This window comes from Desmodus rotundus, chromosome 2, assembly GCF_022682495.2.
Source record: "Desmodus rotundus isolate HL8 chromosome 2, HLdesRot8A.1, whole genome shotgun sequence".
NCBI classification, from domain to species: domain Eukaryota; kingdom Metazoa; phylum Chordata; class Mammalia; order Chiroptera; family Phyllostomidae; genus Desmodus; species Desmodus rotundus.
This window is the reverse complement of record NC_071388.1, coordinates 143571707-143595727: the sequence shown is the minus strand read 5'-3', so window position 1 is coordinate 143595727 and position 24021 is coordinate 143571707. Positions and strand designations below refer to the sequence as shown.

General features: G+C 37.3%; 1 pseudogene; it reads right to left on the bottom strand.

Moving 5' to 3' along the window:
• Window positions 1-387: 387 nt before the first annotated feature.
• Window positions 388-965, bottom strand: LOC112322208 (nicotinamide riboside kinase 2 pseudogene; annotated as a pseudogene).
• Window positions 966-24021: the final 23056 nt, after the last annotated feature.

Genomic DNA, 24021 nt, shown 5'->3' with positions numbered 1-24021 from the left:
CTATACTTTTATTAGGAAGTAAAACATTCCAGAAAATCCCCTGATAAATATATCCTTATATTCCATTGGCTATTATTGGATCACATGCCCATTTCTAGTATGGGCATGTTTTTGTTTTTTCGTGTTTGTTTAAAAAAAAAAAAAAAAGAGGATCTAGTTTAATGCTTAAGCTGCTGTGAGGTTACAGATGCCCCTCGGGATAGGATCCCAGGACCCTGAGATGCTGAGCTGTGAGTGGGTCTCCAGTCTCATATGTACAGACGTCCACAAAGGGTACTGGTCCTGCTGGGACCCGCCAGCCTGGCCATACTGTGCAGGCATTGTATGTGCTCCCCCACCCCACCACCCACCCAAGTCCAGGGCTGGGCCATTCCTCCCGCTGCCGCACTAGGAGTGGTTCAGGAGCGAGTTCTGACGATGTTCTTGGTAGAAGAGCTGCTCACGGAACTTCATGCCATCTAGGTGCACTACATCCAGGCCATTGGCTTATTCTTCTGGCACGTGGGCCACACACGGCCGTCAAAGAGGCTGGGGGGCGGGGAGGCAGTGTGGAGAAGATCAGGGAACTCGTAGCTTCCAGTACTCCTCCTCCGCTTGCACTCTGTAGGAGATGGTTAGGAAGTACAGTCGGCTGCACAGTCCACCAGGTGTGTAGCAGTAGGGCAGGAAGCCTTCCTGAATGATGGCGTGGATGTCCGAGGTGCCCGTTGGACGCTGACCCCGTGGGCATCGGCAAACTTCCCAGGGCTGCTCGCCCAGGTCTGTGCAGTGCTCAGTTTGGCCTCTGTGTCCGGGGACTCCAGCAGCTGCCACTGCTTGAAGCTGTCCTCCCCAACTGTGACTTGGTCCCCGCGCTTGAAAAAGTCATCCTGGTGGATCACCCGGCTGCGTGAGTTGTGCTTCTGATAACCACCGTGCACTTCATCTCCACACAGATCCGTGGCGAGGATTTCACAAAGCAGCATGTGACTATGTCACTGTTTATTAGCACTGGGAATGTCAACAACTGCTCACAGGTACCACCATAAAGCACATTACTTAAAACAACAGAAAGTAATTATGTGCATTTTGTCTCATCATGGGTCAAGAGATTTGTTTTATCTAAAGAGTATCTTCTCCAAGTGGTTTAGAGGAAGTTCCACATTGCAGATAAAATGATATCAAAATATGAAACTGACAACTTAAACTATTTCCTAACCTCAATCTTTAGCTTCAAACCTTCGTTTCACAGTAAAAATAATTATCTTAATACATTTAACCAACAAATGCCTCCTCCATGGTAAAGGTGAATCCTGTAATACACTTCAGTAATAATACATTGCCAAATAATACACTTCCAAGTAATAATAAGGCCACGTTCCACCGTCTGTCAGGTGTGGACCTGGTGAGCGAGGAGTTAATGAGACTATTGAAACTGCACGTTGTTTTACTGTTGAACTCTGGCATCCATCTCTTCTGCCATGATCAGAATGAACAAGGCGACCTGGATGACCTGGAGTGATGTGCACCTCAGGTAGTCCTTCTTTTAGAATAAGAAGTAATTTCAATATTTCTATACTTCAGAAGACAACACTTATGCATCTTTCAAGCTTTATATAAACTTTTCACATTTGCAGATTCAACATCACAAAGAGATCTAGACAAGATTTCAGATTTGATTAGTTATATAGTTGAGGACAAATACATATTACTTGCTTGCAATTTGGGAGCAAAGCTGCAACTAAAATTCAATTCTTGTACCTAGATCATAGACTGTTAATTTGTTTACTTGCTTTTTACAACCACACAAAAATTCAATTCATAAAGGGCTATTGATGGGATCCTATAGGCATCAAAAACAAGCTTAAAAATTAACCAAATCTATATACTGAAAATTATAAAACATAAGATAAATTAAACAAATAATGAAAGTATAATCATGTCCATTCATTGAAAGTCTTAACAGTAAATTAATTAACTAATATTTTACTTGATGCATACTAAGTAATATCCTTGCAGGATTTTTAAATTGAAATTCAAAATATGATTCTAAAATTTGTATAGAAAAGAAGAGGTCAATTACAACCAAGGCAAATTTGAAGAACAAAGCTGGATGATTTCTCTACCAGCTGTTATATTACATAGTAGTTAAGACTATGTGACTAGTATAGGTAGACAACTAACCAACAGAAGATAACAGAGTACATTATTTTAAATATGTGTATGGGTACAGCTCATATATATGTGTGTACATGTGTACATATGTATAAGTACATATATATGCATAAATATGCATATGTGTACCTACATTTATGTATAATATATGGTATTAATATATTTATCTGATTTATCATAAAGGCACAATACAGTATACTGGAAGAAGGATAGTTTTCTTAATAAATAGTACTAAGTCAACTGTAACGCACTGGAAAAAAGTAAATCTCTACTCTAATCTTATATAAAAATTGACTCTAGTGGGATACAGATCTAAATATAAAAGGTGATACTATAAGGCTTTTAGCGGCAAACAGAGTACAATAACTTTATATACAAATAGGCAAATATTTCCAAAACAAGGCATGATGAACAATAACCATAAAATTAAAAAAGATAAATTGGATTATTATAAAATTAAGAATGTATATTCACTCATAGCACTGAGAGTTAAAGGTCAATCCACAAAAGTAAAAAAAAGAAAAAAATGATATTTATAATTCATACATCTAACAAAATATTTATATCTAAACTATCGTAAATAATTCTTATAAATCAATAAGAAAGGGTCATAAAATCCAATATAAAAAAAGAGAAAGGTTTTCACAGGCATTCCACATAAGGAAATATCCAAATAACTTTATTGTACGCTTACTGCACACAAGAAGTGCTCATCTAGAGTTCCAGCCAAGTTGGAGGCATAGGTAGAAACACTTTACTTCCTCACACAACCGAAAGAAGGGTAACAACCAATTTAAAAACAATAAACAATCAGAACTGTGAGAATATCAAACTGCATGGAACTCTGACAACCAACAAGTTAAAGAAACATTCTTCCAGACCAATAGGAGGGGTGGAGAGGGGTAGCCTGGTGGAGAGGACCTGTGGCAAGGCAGCAGACCATGTGGGCAAGGCGAGGCTGGCAGACCAGGAAACTACAGTCTCAAAACTTCTAGCTGTAAAAACCATGGGGATTGTGAAGATGGGAGAAATTCCCAGTCTCACAGGAGAATTGGTTGGAAAGTGGAGCTAGAGGGGAGCCAGCTAGCAGCATTGTTCCCTCACTGAAACCTCCCCCACAAGAGGGTTGTCCCGCCCCAGCAAATAACTAAGGCTCCACCCCTTACAACATAACAGGTGTGCCAAGATAAAGAAATATGGCCCAAATGAAAGAACAGATCAAAAGTCCAAAAAAGAGCTAAGTAACAAGGAGGCAGACAACCTATATGGTGCAGAAGTTAACACTGATAGTCAAGATGCTCACAGAATTGATTAAGCTCAGTCACAAAATGAAGGAAGAAATGAAGGCTATACAAAGTGAAATAAAGGGAAATACACAGCGAACAAACAGTGAATGGAAGGAAACCTGGACTCAAATCAACAATTTAAAACAAAAGTAAGAAATGCATATCCAACCACAACAGAATGAAGAAACAAGAATGCAAAAAAATGAGGAGAGGCTTAGGAACACCTGGGACAACTTTAAGTGCTCCAACATCCAAATCATAGCGGTACCAGAAGGAGAAGAGGAAGAACAAAAAATTGAAAACTTATTTGAACAAATAATGAAGGAAAATTTCCCCAATTTGGCAAAGCAAACAGACTTCCAGGAAGTCCAGGAAGCCCAGAGAGTCCCAAAGAAATTGGATCCAAGGAGGAACACACCAAGGCACATCATAATTACATTACCCAAGATTAAAGATAAGGAGAAAATCTTAAAAGTAGCAAGAGAAAAGGAGACAGTTAGCTACAAAGGAGTTCCCATAAGACAAGCTGATTTCTCAAAAGAAACCTTGCAGGCAAGAAGAGACTGGCAAGAAGTATTAAAAGTCATGAAAGGCAAGGACCTACATCCAAGATTACTCTCTCCAGTAAAGCTGTCATTTAGAATGGAAGGGCAGATAAGGGCTTCTCAGATAAGGTCAAATTAATAGAGTTCATCATTACCAAGCCTTTATTATATGAAATGTTAAAGGGACTTATCTAAGAATAGAAGAAGATAAAAAACTATGAATAGTAAAACGACAGCAAACTCACAGCTGTCAAAAACTGAACCTAAAAAACAAAAACAAAAACTAAGCAAACAACTAGAACAGGAACAGAATCACAGAAATGGAGATCACATGGAGGGTTATCAGTGGGGAGGGGCAAGGGGAGGCTGGGGGAAGAAAGGTACAGGGAATAAAAAGCATAATTGGTAGGCATAAAATAGACAGGGAGAGGTTAAGAATAGTATTGGAAATAGACAAACCAAAGAACTTAATATGTACAACCCATGGACATGAACTAAGCAGGGGCAGGGGGGGAGGGCAGAGGAGAGTGGGGAGGAGCACAGAATGCTGCAGGATGGAGGCTGCGTGGGAGAGGAGGGAGAAAGAGGAGAAAAAAATTGGGAACACTATAATAGCATAATCAATAAAATATACTTAAAATTAAAAAATCTTTATATTTTAGAATAATTTTAGATTTACAGAGAAGTTGCAAAGATAGTACAATTTCCCCTATTGCTAACATTTGTCACAACTAATGAATCAATATTGATACATCCTTAAAAAAAAGAAGTGCTTATCTAAATTAGTCAGTAGGAAACACAAGGTAAAACCACAATATGGTACTATTATAAACCTACCAGATGGGTGAAAAAACAGAAAGTAGTGTTAGGCTTTGGAGAAACTAGAACTCTTATAGACTATTGGTACAAGTGGAAATTGGTAAAGCATTTTATGACTCTTTGATAATATCTGTTAAAGCTGAAAATGCACATACACTATTATCCAGCAACTCTATTCCACTCCAATTCCAATAGAAATACATGTTAAATGTTCATAGCAGCACTATTTGTAATCACCACCCCCAACCTCTAAAGGAACTACCAAATGCCCATCAACAATAGAATAAATAAATTTCAGCCTATTCACACAATAGAATAATATACAATTAAAATGAATGATGTACAGCTACGAGCAAAGCTATGGGTAAATATCAAAACCCTATTGGTGAGCAAAAGACTACAGAAACAATACATTATAATTCTATTTATGCAAAACTTCTAGACAGACAAAACCAATCTACTCTTGTTAGAAATCTGAGCATGTTTACTCATGGCCAAGTTAATAATAGGAAAGGAACAAGATTTAAGAAAGTTTGAGGGAAATAAATGAGTTCCCAATTACCTTAACAGTGTTCTTTTTCACTATAGTTTTCCGAAAAAAGTTAGCTTTAGAATTTACATCAGATAACTAAAATCCATATAATTAGCTAATGTCATATATGTCTCAATATCACTATTTCAAAACTCTTATTGCATGATTTCAGGTCAATAGCTGGGACCCCATGAGTTTCCAATATTCATTTTTGAACAGGAAAAGATTTACTTAATATGTGTTCCTTTAACAGCAAAAAGCTGTATATTGCAGGGGGGGCAGTATGTGGGCTAAATGCTGTGCTTTATTTGTATATATCTTAAAGTAAAAAAAAAAATTCTTACATGGAAAGCAGAATAGGTAGAAGTACCTTCACTATCTGTCAACATTTAGGTTGGAGCATCCTATATCATGTTTACTCTGCAAGAGTTTCATTAAAGTGTGTCTTGCTAAGCCATATTTCATTACACACAATTATGGCTGCATCAGGGAATGACTAAAAAAATTAACCTAAAATACTGATTCCCCATAAAAAAATAAATTTGCAATTAAAAAAAAAACTATGCAAGCTATGGCCATGGGAGTTACTAGACACAGCTTTGAGTTGCCATTCTATCATCACTTTAATTGCACCTTCCCAAATAACTTAAGCTATAGCTTACAATAAGTTATATATAAAGTTATATATATATATAACTTATATATATATATATATACATGGAGATCTGTACCTCATTTGGGTGATTTTTCCATGTATGTGTGTGAGTGTGTGTGTGTGTTACCAGCAAAGGACTACAAAACCCAATCCTAATATACATGAAATATGTTAAAATTTTCCTGTGTTCATTTTAAAGATTTATTATTATAAAATTAAAATCTTCTAGAGAATAACTCCACATAAGTGCAAAAACTTGTTAAAAAATTGAGGCTCTATGTATTTTCTAGTAACATTTTATACCAAAAATCATTATTAAAATTACAACTTGCACACAAAAACATAATAGAATGTTTTATAGTTTACTCAAAACAAAGGAGATAAAAGACTTTTTAAACATTCAGTATAATGTGAATGTTCTGTGGAGGATAAATTCAGGAAGTGCCCCTTTTTTCATATGACTAAATTGTGCGGCACATTAGGAACGCCAATTAAAGTTTCAAATCACATTGCTGGAACCCACTGCCGGGGCATCCATCTTCCTCTAAAGTAACATCTGGGAAGCTGGCAGCATGTGACCAGACATTTGAACACTCTGGGATAGAATATCATAAACTTTATGTTTCCCCCTGAAAGTTTCCTTGAACTTTTCTCAACCTACTCCGACCTACCCATTTATTTTTTGAAAACTTCTCATGGTTTTCTATTACCTTCAAATTAAAGGCAGAGCAATTCCCTTTTAGTCACATTAGCTTTATCAGAGGGACTTTGGACAAATGCAGAAGCATATACCTCCTTCCCATCTATTACCTACTTGAAAAGTATCTTTCAGTCAATGTCACTCAGGCCCGCAGAAAAAAAAAGGCATTTTGTCACTTGAACACAGAATGTAGCGAGTCAGAGAGGACTATAGATAAATGCAGTCTATTTTCATATGACAGAAATTCAAACATTTGATAACATCTGTGATGGTTAATTTTATGTGTCAACCTGACTGGACTAAGTGATGTCCAGATGGCTGGAAAAACATTATTTCTGGGTGTGTCTATGAGGATATTTTCCAGAAAAGATTAGAAATTAGCATTTGAATTAGTAGACATAATAAAGAAGGTCCCTCTTCACCAGTGTGGGCAGGCATTCAATCTGTTGAGGACCCAAATAGAACAAATAGGCAGAGGGAGCACTAATTCCTCTCTTTCTCCTTGAGCTGGGAAGTCCATGTTCTCCTGCCCTCAGATATTAGAGCTCCTGGTTCTCGAGCTTTTGGAGTCTGGAACCGACACCAGCACCTCTCCTCTCCCACCTAGTTCCCCACCCTGCTTTGCATCCCAGCCCCCTAGTTCTCAGGCCTTACTCAATTAAATTGCACCACAGGCTCTCTGGGTTCTGCAGCTTGCAGAGAGCAGATTTGGTATTTCTCAGTCTCCATAACCTTTTGAGGCAATTTCTGTAATATAATACCTAAGCCATAATTTCTATCTCAACTTACCTTTCTTGTTTGCCTTTTTCCAAGCTAAACATTCTCAGCTTCTTTAAGCCATTACTAATTGATTGGATGGTTGTTGTAATCACCCTAATAGTACCAGCACCAAATATAAAGACAGAAAACAAAGGCCTAGGCTCCCTGCCACAATCATCAGAGGTTCAGTGGAATAAAATCAGTGAAAGGGTCCCAGGAGGGGTTGACCTGACCTAGTTAATTACAACCAACAGAAAATCCTTCCCAGGAATTTGAGGGGTATCTCCATTCCTTCCTACATAAACATGGAATCCCAGGGTTTAGACACAGATTTTAAATGTCCTGTTCAGTAGCAGCATAGCATGTTTTTAGAGTGCTTTCTGGTTTTCAAAGTGCATTCTAACCCTGCCCTTCACAGACTAGGAGGTCAGCAGAATAGGAGTTATTATTATGATTAACAGGTTGATGGAATCTCAGATATAGCATCAGCTTGCTAGCTCTGTGAGGGGAGGGCTTAGAAAAGGGACAATGGCCTCTGCTTGCCTTGATGTCAGACACTTCAGTTTCTCCCTGAATGCCACGGGTGCCTTTCAAGCTTCCACCCCAGTACTGAAGCCCAGAGCAAGTGAGTCAGAGTAGGTGAGTCCACGTGTGGGTTCTTTAAGAGGAACTGCTTGGGGCTCCAGCTGTTTCTTCCACTGACTCAATCCCCACTGGTTTTTGCATCCAGAAGTTATGGGGACTTCCTGGCACTAGAAACCTGGGCTGGGGGATGCAGCGTGGGGCTGGGACTCCTCTCTCCTGATATATACCTCCTGACTTTTTATCCACCACACAGGTAAGGGTCCAACCCATCCCATATCTGTGCCCCTCCTACCAGCCTGGATGGATATGATTTCTTTAATTCTGTAGTTGTCAGACTTCCATTCAAATCGATTTTTGATGGTTCTGAGTGATGGTTGTTCTATATTTTAGTTGTAATTTTGATGTGGCAGTGTGAGGAGGAGAGCCATGTCTGCCTATGCTGCCATCTTGAACAGAAGTCCGAGGATGGTTCTGACTTGATGCTTAAATAAGTCTTTTGGCAGATGGTTGCTATACAATCTGTTCGATTCTTACTCAAAGTAAGCCAGTTACCAGAATTACCAGAAAGCCTTTAGATTAGCTTGATAGTCAGTCCTTACAAAAGCCTCGGTCTTTAAAAATTCAGCCTGTTATTGACATAGTAAATACTTGTGCTGCTTCTTTCTTTTCTTTTTCCTCAATGAAATGTTCCACTAGAGCAGGAAGTTTTAAAATTTGTATAATTTTTATGTAGAAATTTTAAAATTAGCTAAATATAGGCACTCAATTTGTATTATGAAAGTGATAATATTAAAATAATTTTGGGGTGTGTTCTTTCTCTGCAAAACACCATATTCAATATTGGGGTTTTCTTTTCCAGAAAACAATCCAAATAATTTAGGAGTAATACCTGAGAATGCATAGTACTGAAAAAATGCATAAATCAGTACCCTAGAATAATTTAGAAGTTGTTTATTTTATAGATGCTCAAATTTCTACTAAAAATGCCATAGTAGTAGCAGAAAGTCTGCTTCACTTATTGTCTGAAAGAACACTAAAGTGGAATGGAATCCCTGCAGAATGGAAGTGGAACTTGCTAATATGCACTTTTATTTCCCATAAGTGACAACATTGCTAGCAATTAGGAAGAACAAACAGCCAACAGAAGAAAAAAAAAGACAAAGCAGAACGTTTGTTATTTTGAGTGGTTCATCAGGGAATGCTTTTATGTCAGGGGAATAAGTACTGTCACCCAGGCAGGGAAGCTTCATTGCTTCCAAAGTGTGCCAGTGACATTGAATAGTCATTAAAACACTTTTTACCCCTCAGTCTTCACTGCAACAGATGAAGTGACAAAGGTGAGTTTCAGAGCATGCCAGGTGAGATATAGGCAAACCGATGTTTATTTGGAGTCAATGATTTCATTAGGATTCAAGATCCATCTCAAAAGGAACAGTCTCTTTATGAAGGACATGAAAATATTACCCTTCTATTATGTGCCTTAGGTAGGAGGCTTTCCTGTTTGGTTGGTTTAGTAACAGAGAAGTTTGAAGCTATTTATTCTTTAGGTCCCTTTCTAAGGAGTTAAGAATAATTTTACTAGTCACAGTCCTATTTATTTGACATAGCACTACTTTTCTAGTGTTCCATGGGATAACATTCAGAATTTAGTAAATCATTAGTGAGCCATTAAAAGGTTTCTAATGGTCACTGTAATGGTCCCTAAATTCAGTCATTATACCACCTAGGTCTTCAGTGGAGAGCAATGTCCAATAATGTAAAACCTCACCTGAAAACTTTAATCTGAGATGTATGCAATACAGATTTTCTATTCCTACAGGTTTAACAAAAGGCGTTATTTCTGAACCTCAAAATTAAATGTCATGACTGGCTGCCTTTGCTGCCTGGGAACTGTCATCTCCCACTGAGTGAGCTTTAGAGATCCAAGATACTCAGTGAGACCCAAGCTCTTCAATGCAATTAAGTTCCACCTCATTTTCTGGCTCCTACTCACTGCTTTCCATACGGTGGTAGGTCCTGCCACAGGTGAGAAAGTAACCAGCTCAACTGACACTCAACAGACGAAGGATTTTCTCTGACTCTCCCTCAATCTATTCTTTTTTTTAAACTTTAAGATTTTATTGATTTATTTTTAGAGAGAGGAGAAGGGAGGGAGAAAGAGAGGGAGAGAAACATCAATGTGTGTTTGCCTCTCATGTACCCCCCACCTGGGACCCAGCCCTGCAACCCAGGCATGTGTCCTGACTGGGAATCAAACTAGTGACCCTTTGGTTCACAGGCCAGCACTCAATTCACTGAGGCATACCAGCCAGAGCTCCCCCGATCTAGTCTTAATTCTCAAACCTTTATTACCTTTGTTACAATGAAACACTTATCACTGCCTTTTCAATGATATGAGAACAAAAAGAATACTCAGATTCTAAAGTTTTTTCTATCCAGAAAACCATCCACTGGCCCTTTTCCCTGTATGTGTGTAAAATGAAAAACCTCAGCTTGAAATTGTGGCCACTTTCAGCTCTGATAGCCAAGCCATGAATCACACCAAACAAAGAGGGCTAAAAGAGGGAGTGAACATGTAAACCAAAAATGACTTTAAATTTAGGATTGAAGGTGTTAGTGTAGGGTAATAAAAGAACAATGGGTGGGTAAAAGACAGAAGGTCCAGGGCAGGGATGGGAAGCACAAGGAGCAAATACTCTGACCCCAGCCTGCTGAAACGCCTCATTATCAATCATTCGCTTTTTGGAAAGTTGACAAGTAACACATACCAAAGACTACAGATGGAATTGTAGCTTTAATTTATGTATGTTTTCAAAGTACATTGTGTTTAAAGTACTACAAGGATCTGAAACCTGCTGGGAGAACTGCAAGGCTACAAAGCCATTAGCATCTACTATTGAAAGCTGTTAAAAGGCTGTGCGTCAGTCACAGCTGAGAGAGCTGCTGATACACTGTGGAGGGGCCAAAGCCAGCCAACACCCCTGGGAGCCAAGGAGACTGGAGGGCTGCAGAGCACACAGCCACTGCCTTCGAGTCTCTGTATTTCCAAAGACAGTTTACTCTAGACTTCATTCCCAGGTCCAATTACTGCCAAGGCCATTGGTAGCAATTAACACTTAGTAGGCACACAAAAATACCCTTGATTACACATGGATCAGTTAAAATAATAAATTGCACACATCCCAGTGAAGTTAACAATTGAGCATCAAGAGTCAGCAATTGGATTTTGAGAGGAAACCAGTGTGAAATCTCAAGCGCTCCTATGCCTTGCAGGGTGGTAGTTCACTAGGAGCCATGGTGGAGTAGAATGACAGAAGTGGGACAATGACAGAAAAAATGAACTACTTCAAACATATATTTTATATTGATGGGTAAACTAAAGAAAGGGCATTTGAAATTTTAATGAGCTCTCCATTAACAGCTTGTGGCAATATTCCTTACCACTGACATTTGAGAAAATGTATAATGAGGGACGCTTGAAGTGAATGAAAAGAAGGAGGTAATGATTAAATATAAAGAAGTATTACTCTGTTTGTTTCTTGATATCTAGATTCAGGCTAAATAGTAGGATGAAATAGACAAGCCTTAGAATCCAAAGTGTGGGCACCCATTTTAGCTCTTGCTGCCTTCACTTTGCCTGGCTTCATTTAGGCTGGTGTGGGCTCTTGGGGAGATTGAACGGGTACCTCAAACACTTTTAATTTAGTGCTTGATCAGTGCCTAGTTCCCCTTCCTTAATTATAACATTGCAAGGTGTTTAATATTACCAGCTCAGGGCTTCATCAATTCAAAAAATAAATAGGTCTATGGCCATAATATATTTCATTATCATTAGAATAGAGGGAAGTGTGGCTTTCAGAGCCTAGAGGTGCACAGTAGAATGTGGTCTTCTAGAATATGGCAAAATAATGGGAACAGTTTGAAAAGCACATGTCAACAAGGTGAAACAGTTGCGTAAGTGAGGGCAGGATTTCATTCATTATTGGAACACATGGTTTCCATACATATGCCTGTGAAGTGTTTTGTTTAATTACACAATTGAAAATCGACCTTGAAAACTCTGTTACATAAAATAGGCCTCCATATTTTTCATCTGCATGTTTAGGCCCTGCTAGGCGGAAAAGTAATGGGGATTTTGGTAATGATAAGTGTGTTCTACCTCAGTGGAAATATCAATTCTAAATGGAAAAGGCAATGAATGTGTCTATATCCCTGGATTTCTGAAGGACTGTCCCAGGTTAGCCAGAACTCACCATGAGGTAGCATAAATTTAAGAAATTTAAGAAACTTTGGGAGCATACAGAAACTATAGGAAGAAGTGATGTTCCAATACAACAATGCTTGTCATTCAGTGCCTTTGCCTAGTCCTTAGGAACTTTCTCCAAGACGTTGGATGGGGGCCCTAAAAACTGGGAGAGGTCACTTAGATGAGAGAGAGCAAGTAACTTAGAACAATATTCATTGCTAGAGAAGAGGAGGCTCTGTAAGAACTTCACAGATGTTGGTAGCCAGAGGGTGGAAGTGGCAGCAAATAATATCATTTTGAAAAGAAGAAAAATTGAATATTAAATATAAACTGTCACTGAAAAAGTTAAAAATTGAAAGGAGTGGTAAAAAGGAAAGAAGGAAAGTTGGAAACCTGAGTGCTACCAGAATGGTTGTCAGGGTGCTACCAATTTTCAATACTTGATTTTGCCCCATTGGCCATGGTCACTGAAGGACACCAACACCCCTTGGAAGAGCATAGAACCGTGATAAACAGAGAGCAACTAGCAGAAAGAACTGACCCCGGCCAACTGGGATAGTAGAGACATTGGGTTACCAACAAGGGGGGAGGAAACCCAAGAACCAGGATGCTATCTCCCCTTAGTGGTCCTGAGCGGATGATGGATAATCGATAGCATGGCGATGGCTGCTCAAGCTTTATTGGCTCTCAAATCAATCTGTCCCTGAGAAATAAATAAGGGTAGCATCTATTTCATGTAAAATGGAATGTTAAAATATATTCTTTTATCTGGAAGGTAAAATTAGGTGCTAGTGGTACTTATTCCAGTTTCAGGAATGCTATCATTTTTACCAACTAATTTTTAACATGTATATCTCTACAAGTTAAATTCCTTATCTGCCATAAATCTTGGTTCGTGCCACTTACAGAGTGCCTAGAGTGACTCGTCTATTAGCCTGGGTGGTAACTTCAGTGGAGTCCGTCAGGTTCCCACAGCACTGCCTGCTTATTCTGTTAGTCTCACCTACACTTTTACAAGAAGTTGGAGGTGGATTTGTTTATTTAGCATTTCACTGTGGGGTAGGATGTGACTACCTTTCCAAAATGGTGGAACAATACAGGTTTTGACCTCTGCAGGGCAGGGGGCTGGCTCTGTGTGGGCTGGCTCTTAAACGTTAACTTCAGTAATTAGACACCAATTACCTGTCACTGCTAATGGTTTCCATAAGTGATGGTAGAAGACATGGCCATCACGATAGCAGTCTTCATGCCACTTTAAAAAGACCATTGCCCCAGAGTGTTGCCTGTGAGCCTCAAAGTCACACATGAATACATTTGGAAATAAACATGTGATGGGGTGGCAGACCTTTGTCCCTCCTGTCTGTGGAAACAGGAGGAACAGGTTTTAACACAAATCATCAGGCCAAAAGCTCAAGACTTTTCTATGCCAGGACAATGTCCTACCTATTCTCTTCAATCCAATACCTAATTCTTTAATCACAATAAGTAAATGAACATAGATTCAACACCAAAAATATAATGAGATTTTCCTTTTTATTCTTAGCCAAAAAGCATGTCTGTTATAGTGACTCTCGAGCTTTGATAAGAACTGAGGAGTAGATTAGAAATAGACTGTACTGATTTTTGTTAAGTGTTGAGGAGGGAGTTAGGAAAAAAGATAAATTTATTAAATCTTACAGTTATTCTTTGAACAACTAATAAATTGGTAGTTTCTTTCAAAAGACAGGCTATAATTCCTAGGAATGTCATATGCAATACAATAACTGTCATATCAAAATAGTATAAACAGTAAACTTCTAACTGAAGTACAGTTTTATACTGGTTAATAAGAATTGGAGGTATAAGAATTGCCAATTACTTTTCTGGAAATTTTATGACATTTTAAAGATATTTTATTTTACCCTGAGGTTTCTAAAGAATAAAAAATTACAATTTGTCTATCACCTCAAAAGTAATTACAAACAGCTGAACAATCTTATTCTTTATTTCTAGTGGTATCAAAGGAGCTGATTTCAAAAAGACCACTTTAATTATAGTTTTCTTTCTTCCCAGCATACACGAGGACTGCATATTCCCATTCTCTTGAAAGTAGGTAAGGACATTTGCCTTGGCGTATGAAGAATAAACAAAAATGAAGTATTTAACAGCCAGTGCACAATTCTCCATGTCCCTTTCCCCTGTTACAGTAGCCAATAAGGATCAAAGACCCCTGTTAACTTGCATTTCTGTGTAAAGAAAAATATGGAGCAGAGCCCAGAGCAGACCAATGATGGGCATGAAACAACAGTGAGACACAAACCTTGGTTGCATTACAGCATCACAAATCTGGGTTTATTTGCTACTAATAACTGAATTTCTCTTGATTGATATAGTTACTCAACTTCTTTGTACTAGGGCATTTATTATAAAACCAGCTTTACTGTCACATAAATCAGGGCTGAAATCTTGGGTCCGCCACCCATTAGCTAGGTGACATTGCTAAGAATCTCAACTTCTCTCAACTTGCAGTCACTCATCTATGAAAGGGCATTGGGATAGCTACTTCACAAGGTGGCGTGAATTAAAATGGAGACATATAAAGGACTGGACACAGTTCCTAGTACATCATACTGAGCTGCACAATATATGGTGGCTTTTACTATAATTGTCTTCTAGAGAAGACTATAGCATAAGCTATTCAGGTTACTCATGATGACATCAGGTTCTAACTTGAGGCCAGATTTTTAGTTAATGTTTCCACTAATGGAACCCCATGCACACTACAACTGTTATAAAGCTACAGATTTAGGCCAAATTATAATAGCAATTTTTTTATGAATCCATTTCAGAATCCTGAGCTTAGTAATTTTGATAAATGAGTCCTTCAAAAACTTGGCTTTAGTAGTGACTGATAATGGTTTAAAGAGCTGAGTTCAGAGCTGAGTAATTGTACAACAAAGTTTCCATGGCAAAGCTCAGAAAAAGGGGGCCTTAAAATATTGTTTTAAGAGCAGGTCTTTTCACTCAGAGTACAAGTGTTTCTTGTTTATTTTTCCAATAACATTAAATCCAATTTCCAAGAATTTTATTATTGAAGGGAACAGATTAAGATTAAAAATAGCCTGAAGAATAATGACCATTTATAGCATGGCATGACATTGCTTTTGGAAATTTGTACTCTCAGAGATCACTTAATTCTTAAAAATAATCAAATTCACAAAGGCAATAAAAAATAAAATATATGAACTTGTTGATGTGACTGATAGATTCATGTATAGTAACAATGTCACTTAAGCAGTTCCCAGTGTCTATAACAAATGTTTTATTGATAAATTTATAATAGTATTAGAGAACTACAAGTGTAGTAAATGAACCAAGATTGTTGGGGGGTTGGATGCCTGCTATTGCCCAGTAGAGAAAAGCATAAAACAAAGATTGGCTTTCTAGGAGCTATAATCTAGTTGAGAAATCAAAATATACACCCCTTCTTCTTTAAGGTTAATGTTCAGATGATAATTATACTAGAATTCAGAAGAGATAAAGTGAGTTATACCTTTTTTTTTTCAAAATGTGGTTCAGGAACTCACAGAGGTCACTGAGACTTTTAAGGGCTCCAGTGGTCAAAACATTTTCATAAGAATATCAAGATATTATTTTCTTTTTTCAGTTTCATTCTGGGTGTATGGAATTTCTAGAGCCTATACAAGGTGTGATGATAAATTTAAAAACTGTATGATGTGATAAGTTTTGAACTGCTTATACATAAAATAAAGCTAATTTGATATATATATAATCAAATGCATAATTGTTACTGTACTGTATAGCAGTTAGGAATAGATGTAGTTTTATTTTACACCCAGTCTCTCTCTCTCTCTCACACACACCACATGGATTGTCTGGAAAGCTGCTTTGAGGGACCTGTGAAGACTATGAAATTCATACCTTGATATTATCCAGGCTGTTTCTTTCTTCCACAGGGAGCAAGCATACACTAACTGTCGTGGGAAGCCCTCTGTCTTCTAGTTCACACCTCTTTTCTAATGACAATTACGTTATTCATTTCAAAATAAAAATTGTTTCAAGAGGGTCTTTAACAAAATATGGAAATTGGAAATGTGGAAATAAAAATGAACCAGAGCTCTCTCTATGAAAGAAGGCACGGAGAGGTGGGGCATATGTGGTGGAGGGAACTGTTTCAACATACCGAATCCATTTGAGTGCTATCTTTCTCTATATATCTGTGTACTCCTTCCTCTCCACAATACCAAAAAACAGTTCTGGCATCTTAATGTCATTGAATGTAGGCCATGGTAATTCAGTTTTCAGTCTACTCAACTAAAATGAAATTGTAACAACCCCCATTTGCTTGAGCCCAAACCCTCAGTTCAGAGCTCCTCCGGCACTATATTTAAATCAACAACCTTGGGCTGGTCTAAACTTATTTATGTTCCTCCTGTTCTAACACTCATAGCTTCCCAATTCACACATAAAATCCAGGTTTTTGCTTATGTATATGTTCTTCTCTCTTACAGGTTTAAATTTATAAGTAGAGAACATGATTGGATATGACTCTAGAATAGGCTTAGCTGGTGGTAATGAAAGGTGATGGAGGAGGAGCATAAAGAATTGGCTTCTCTATGAAAGTAAGTATCTCAAGCAAGGCAGCACCATAGTGGAAAGGCAAGGGAGGCTCAGATGCACTGGCAAATACATCGAAGTCTTGTGCTATTTCATTAGTTAGGTAGAACTTAGGTCACATGTCTCATCCATGTACAAAGGAAGCTGAAAAATAGAATTCTGGAGCTTTGAATTAAAAATGTACCTCTCCAAATACGAATGTTGGGTGGCAACTACAAATATGATGAAGATGCTTAAAGATTTGTTTGATTTCTTCAGTATTATGAGGAATGATGCATATGATGATGAAAGATAAAGCTAACTTATGCCTTGGATCAATGGGAATATTTTAGAAATCAAGGTATTTGTTCTTAAACTATACAATTTAGATCTTATTTTCCCAATTTAAGGATAAGAACACTAAGATTCAGAAAGTCTAGGCCATGTTTTTTTTTTAATATCATACCAACAGCACAAGCAACAAAAGAAAAAATCAGTAAGTGGGACCATATCAAACTAAAAAGCTTCTGCATGGCAAAAGAAACCATCAACAATAACAAAAAAGCAATCTACGGAATGGAGGAAAATATTTGCAAAACATATATCAAGTAAGGGTTTAATATCCAAAATATATATGGAGTTCAGACAACTCAATAACAACAAAAGACCCCAACAATTCAATTTAAAAAATGGGCAGACACACCAAACAGACATTTTTTCAAAGAAGACATAAAACTGGCAAATGGGTAGATGAAAAGGTGCTCAACATCCCTAATCATCAGGGAGATGCATATCAAAACCACAATGAGATATGACCTCACACTTGAAGGCATTATGCTAAATGAGATAAGACAGAGAAAAACAAATGTTGTATGATATCAATTATAGTGGTACCTAAAAGAGCCAAATTCATAGAAAAACAGAATAGAATGATGATTAATAAAAGCTGACGGTTGGGGGACGGAAAGATGTGGATCAAAGGGTAAAAATTTGCAAGTAGAAGATAAATAAGTTCTCGATGTCTAAGGCACAGCATAGTGCCTTAGACATACTTCAAAACTGATGAGACTTCATCTTAAATGTTCTCTCCACAAAAAACAAATTGATAATTATGGGGCATGATAGAGATATTAGCCAGTGATGCAGTGGGGATCATATTGCAATATATAAACACATCAAATCAACAGGTTGGATTCCTTAGACTTACATAGTGTCATGGCAATTGTATCTTCACAGCAACAATGACAGTTAAGCATTGACACAGTCTAGGGAGCTTATTCGATGTCAAGTAAAGAGTAAATGTCAGAGAACTCGATTCTACAATCCATCCTATTTTCCTCTAGGCTATATTAGGATGGGACAAAAATGAAAGTGTAAATTATATTCTTAAAGGGAAGTAAAAAATAAGGACACTATAAATGATGGAGAAGTGAGCAAAAAGGGGTTCCACTAGAAAGTATAAAATATATGTTCTGGAAGGTCGATTTCATGATTAAATCAACTGAACCTGTTCTCAAATGTATATTTTTATATGCACACACATATGACTTAATGGAAATGATTGAGGAGTGGGCCTACTTTGTCCACCTCACTTGGTCATTAAATGTTAAAATCCAGCCATTTTGCAACATTTCATTATCTAATTTATCCATCTCTAGTTGAAAATTATTCCCATGGTTTAAATTTTAAGATAGTTTTGTAGTGGGTTTTAATTTTTAACATTACTCTTTATAGTGGTCCTAGAGCTGAGAAAGTAGCCTTTTAAGATACATTTAAATAAATGATTGCAGTAAATGATATAGTCATCAAGAAGAAGCACTTATACTTTGCAAAAGCTAATTGAAGAGAAAAATACTAGGACAGTTGCTATTTTAAATAGATATTTTAAGGTAAAAAGTTGAAGAAAAATAGTGCTGAGCAAAAAAAATCGTAACTGTTGTTGTAGTCTACATATGGCCCTCGGTCCATCCCTCCTCTCTGTACCCATACCCTCCGCCACTGTATGGTACAGTTCCTCCCAGAAGAAGCAGAGGGCATCTTCCTTCCTTGTTGGTACTGGGCTGGCCATGTGACTTGCTTAGATAATATAATGGTAAAAATTATGCTAGGGTCAAAGGATTGAAATGTGTTTGTGCAACTGGGCTTATCTTCTTGTGCTTCTGCCTTTCCCATATAGAGCACTAGGTTTCAGATTGCTGTTTGTCCACAGAGAATGAGAAAAATGTGGAACAGACCTGGACCTATCTATAGTCTGAAGTGAACCCCAACAAGCCCAGACTAGATCTGTTGAACTCTACCAACTGTAGATGCATGAATGAGAAATAAATGGATATGTCTGCATGCCACTGAGATTTGCGGTGGTTTGGTATCAGTGGTAAATGCTTCATCACCTTGTTAAACACTGTGGTATCTCCATTAAAGAACAGAAATTTCTCCATAAAATCTCCTGTAAATGCTGCAGTGGGTCTTACCAACAAGCCTGATGACCTAGTTAGATTGGATAGAAGTATATAACCTTTATTTTACAGGGAGAAAACAGAGACTGAGAAAAGTCGAGTGACTCTTCCAAGATTAGTCAATGGAAACGTCATAATTCAAAACCACCTTTTGACTCCCAATTCAGTATTCTCTTCCAAATCCTACTATTTGTCAGTATCTGTATTACATGACAATATGGGGCAAGAACAAATTTCTGCACCAAATCAACATTTATGGCTAAATCTACACATACAGCAAAAATTTTAGTACAATCTAATATACTTGGCCGCCTTAAAGAATGCTGAGGTATGCAACGTTCAGTGGTTGACATGACCATTTCAAAATTAACTCGATCAGTATAAACAAGATTATTGAATTTTCCCCATGATTCCAGCTTTACTGGTAATGTTATCATAGGACTTGTGAGTGCATCCAAGAACTTATTTAGTAGCAGTCCTCTGGGATTTGTTTATTACACTAAAAATATATACTGGAATGATAATGTTTTGTTCTCATGCTGTGATAAATTTCCCCTGTTAATCTGTGTGAAAATATTCAGGCTTCTGTTAACCCACCTGCAAGACTTCAGCCGACATTTGCTATCTGATTGGGAGTAAATCATTGGTTCAGATGGTGTTTTTATCCCAGAAAGGAGGTAGCTGCTGTTGAGAAGCAGAAAATGAAAATATTACTCCTTTTAAACAGTTCTCTAAAGTCACATGCACACTCAAACAAAAGCCACTTTGCCTCTTTTTTTATATAATAAGCTCCAAATCTTTAAGAGAGATTTTTCACTTCTGTATTGAGAACTGATGTTCATTTGTACATTGAAAGAGAAGTGCATTGTGTTTTCAATGAAAAAAATTAAACTCATACCACTCATTGTGCACTGAAAATTAGAATAAAATTACAGGTAGTTTTGAAGGTATTTAAGGAAAAGTTAATATGATGCTCAATCAAATAAATGGCTTATTTTTCTCAATTATAATTTTATTTTATCTTTTATTTTTTAATTAATTTATTTATTTTTATTCAGTTACAATTGTCTGCATTTTCTCCCCATCCCTCCACCCCACCCCAGCCAGTCCCACCTCCTTCCCCCACCTCTACCCTCCCCCTTGATTTTGTCCTTGTGTCCTTTATAGTAGTTCCTGTAATCCCCTCTCCTCACTGTCCCCTCCCCACACTCCCCTGGCTATTGTTAGATTGTTCTTAACTTCAATGTCTCTGATTATATTTTGCTTGCTTCTTTCTTTTGTTGATTATGTTCCAGTTAAAGGTGAGAACATATAGTATTTGTCCCTCACCGCCTGGCTTATTTCACTTAGCATAATGCTCTCCAGTTCCATCCATGCTGTTGCAAAGGGTATAAGCTCCTTCTTTCTCTCTGCTGCATAGAATTCCATCGTGTAAATGTACCATAATTTTTTGATCCACTCATTTGCTGATGGGCACTTAGGTTGCTTCCAGTACTTGGCTATTGTAAATTGAGCTACATGCAAAAAAATGAAACTTGATCACCAACTTACACCATACACAAAAATTAATTCAAGATGAATAAAAGACTTAGATATAAGTTGTAACACCATAAAAGTCCTAGAGGAAAACATTGGCAGGAGAATCTCAGACATTCCACACAGCAACATCCTCACAGACATGTCCCCTAAAGCAAAGGACATAAAGGAAAGAATAAACAAATGGGACCTCATCAAAATAAAAAGCTTCTGGAGGGCTAAAGAAAACAGCATTAAAATACAAAGAGAACCAACAGTATGGGAAAACATATTTGCCAATGACACCTCAGACAAGGGCCTGATCTCCAAAATATATAAAGAACTCACACGACTCTACTCCAGGAAGACAAACAACCCAATTAAAAAATGGGCAAAGGACTTGAACTATAATTTTTTAAATAAAAAATTTAAAAATCCCATTTAATCTGTCTACAAATACTTGAGCATAAATTTTTGTAACTGGATTTAAAAAATGCCCTCTATGAATCAAGTTGTTGAGTGATATTTGTATATTAAAGTTTTGGTGATGAGAAAAAAAGAAAGTTTTGAAAAATATAATGCCTTACATGTAAAAGTGAGTCACTTCTTCTAATTCTTATTATTTTAACATCTTTATAAGGTAAATTTTTAACCAGAATGAAATACACTGGTGTTTTTAAGATTTAATATATTTAAACAATATAATGAAACATTTTTGGAATTGTAAAAATTGAATATTCTATGTTGAAATTTCAAGAAATATGTTAATGTAATTAGGAACATAGAAATTTCCATCTGGAATGGTGTCTGGAATTAATTAAATCTAATACCTTATTTTTATATATATTTTATTTTTAGAAAGTTAAACATTTTTTATTGTTTATGCTATTACAGTTGTCCCAATTAATACCTTATTTTAATCTGAAGAAGCTGGGGTGAAGTGATTCAGGTGACTGGAATGCTCCTCTATAGTGGTATAATCCACGTCTTCTCCATTGTTTGGCATAGTCTCCAACTGAACAGAATGTACACTTGTGTCTACCAACCATTTTTCTGGTAGTCAGTACTAAAGGAAGTGCAGGACATAATTAATTTGATTCTACTTTCAGCTTGGCTTGATGAGGGTAAACATAAAAAAGGACCAGATAAGGTCAAAGGGGAAAGAGATTTCAAGCACCATCTAGTCACCCTACACTTAGGCAAAGAGAAATTTTAACTAGAAATACGTATGAACGAGCTAAATAAAATGAAAAGCCACTTGTCAAAAATACTAAGAAAGAAAGGCAGGCAGAATGACAGCAAGGAAAGAAAGGAAAAAAGAAGGAAGGAAAAGAAAAAAAGAAAGATGGAAAGTCTGTACTAGAAAAAATATATACCCTTAGGAAACAGAAGCAAAATGTAGGCAAATTAAGTTAATATCCTCTAGAAATGGAAAAGAAAATGAAATAAGAATTAAAAAATAAAGAAAATTTAAAATGAAATTTCTATCATTAAGAAATAATAATGAGATACAGAAAGGACCAGAGTTAGTACTCTGGAAGAAAGAATTAAGATAATTTTTTAATGAAGATTAAAAAGACAAAAGAGGGAAAAGCTTTGGAAAGCATAAGATGTGTATGGAAAATAGATGCCATATTTTAACTCACACCATTTTACAGAAACTGCTATTATCAAGATGATTCACCCTTTTGGAACTAACAGTCAGTTTGCAAGCTTCTTGTTACTTTACTCAGCTATTCACTCTCCCCATTGAAACATCTCCCTTACTTGGCTTCCAGGACACAGCACTGGCCTTGCTATTTCACTGGCCTCTGCTTCACAAGTCTCTTGCTGGTTCCTTTTCATCTCCCCAACCTGTTAAGGTTGAGGTGCCTTAGGGCTGAGTCCTTACTCTTTTACTTTTCCTTGTCTGGGCTATCCTCCGGGTGATCCCACCTGGTTTCCTGCCTTTATTTACCATCTAATTTTGTTGTCTCCAAAATGTACCTCTTTAAAATAGATCTTAATCTTAGTCCTGCACATCAGTCATGTTAATCATCCTACTTGGAATTTCCATCTCAACATATCTAAAACCAAGCTCTTGTGATCCTCCCAGATTGCTTTAGATAACAACCATATCATCCAAGAAAAAAGCAAGTCTATTTTTGCTATTGTTCAGGCCAAAACCTTGAGGTCATCCTCGATTCATCTCTTTCTCTCATACACTATATCCTATTCATCAATTAATCCTGCTGACTGCATACTCAAAATATATACAGGAGCTCACCACTTCTCACTACTCCCACTGGTACTGCCCTGGTCTAAGCCGTTATTACCTTTCATCTGGATATGTAAATAAACTCCAAATTGCTTGTCTCCTTGACAGTGTGACAAATGCAAGTCACTTTTAAAGCACAAGTCAGATCATGCTATTCTAGATTTAAATCTCTCCAGTACATTTACATGTTACTTGGATTAAAAGCCTAAATCCTTATTGGGACCTTTGAATCACTTGATGCTCTGACCCACCATCACCTCTGACTTTATCGCCTGCTACTCTCACTCTCAGTCGCTCAGCTCCAGCCGCACTGGCATCCTCACTGCCTCTTGAACATGTCAGATATTTTCTTGCTTCGAGGTCCTAGTAATTAATTGTGCCCTTGTCTGGAATTAACCATGCTCCCATATTCACACGTCATTATCACAAACATCTAGTTCTTCATTCCCCCCTGAGAACATGGAAAATTACACCTCCCAGAATCCCAGCAGTTCCATGGGGCTGAGTGACTAGCTATAGGCAATGAAATGTGAATGAAAGTGATGTCACGTCTAGCCTCAACCTTGCAGGTTGTCCTTGTCTTTCTCTTCTCTTGCTGTGCAAATATGAAAATATTGTGTTGAACTAGAGAAGCCACAAGATTGCAGAACTCAAAACTGAAGAAAACACAGAAAGTCAAGTAAAGCAGAAAACATACTAAACTTTGTAATCAGAAAGAATTTAATGGCATTAGATGCTTACAAAATCAATGTATGTGCTAGAGGAGGAACAGACAGTAGAGACCACTGCTAGGTTTTAGGTGTTTTGCTACTATTGTAGTGTTGGAAAAAAGAAAAAGAAAAGAAAATGCTGCTATCACACTATTTAGAATTATGGGAAACTACTTCTGAACCCACAGATTCCCTGCAGTCATAGA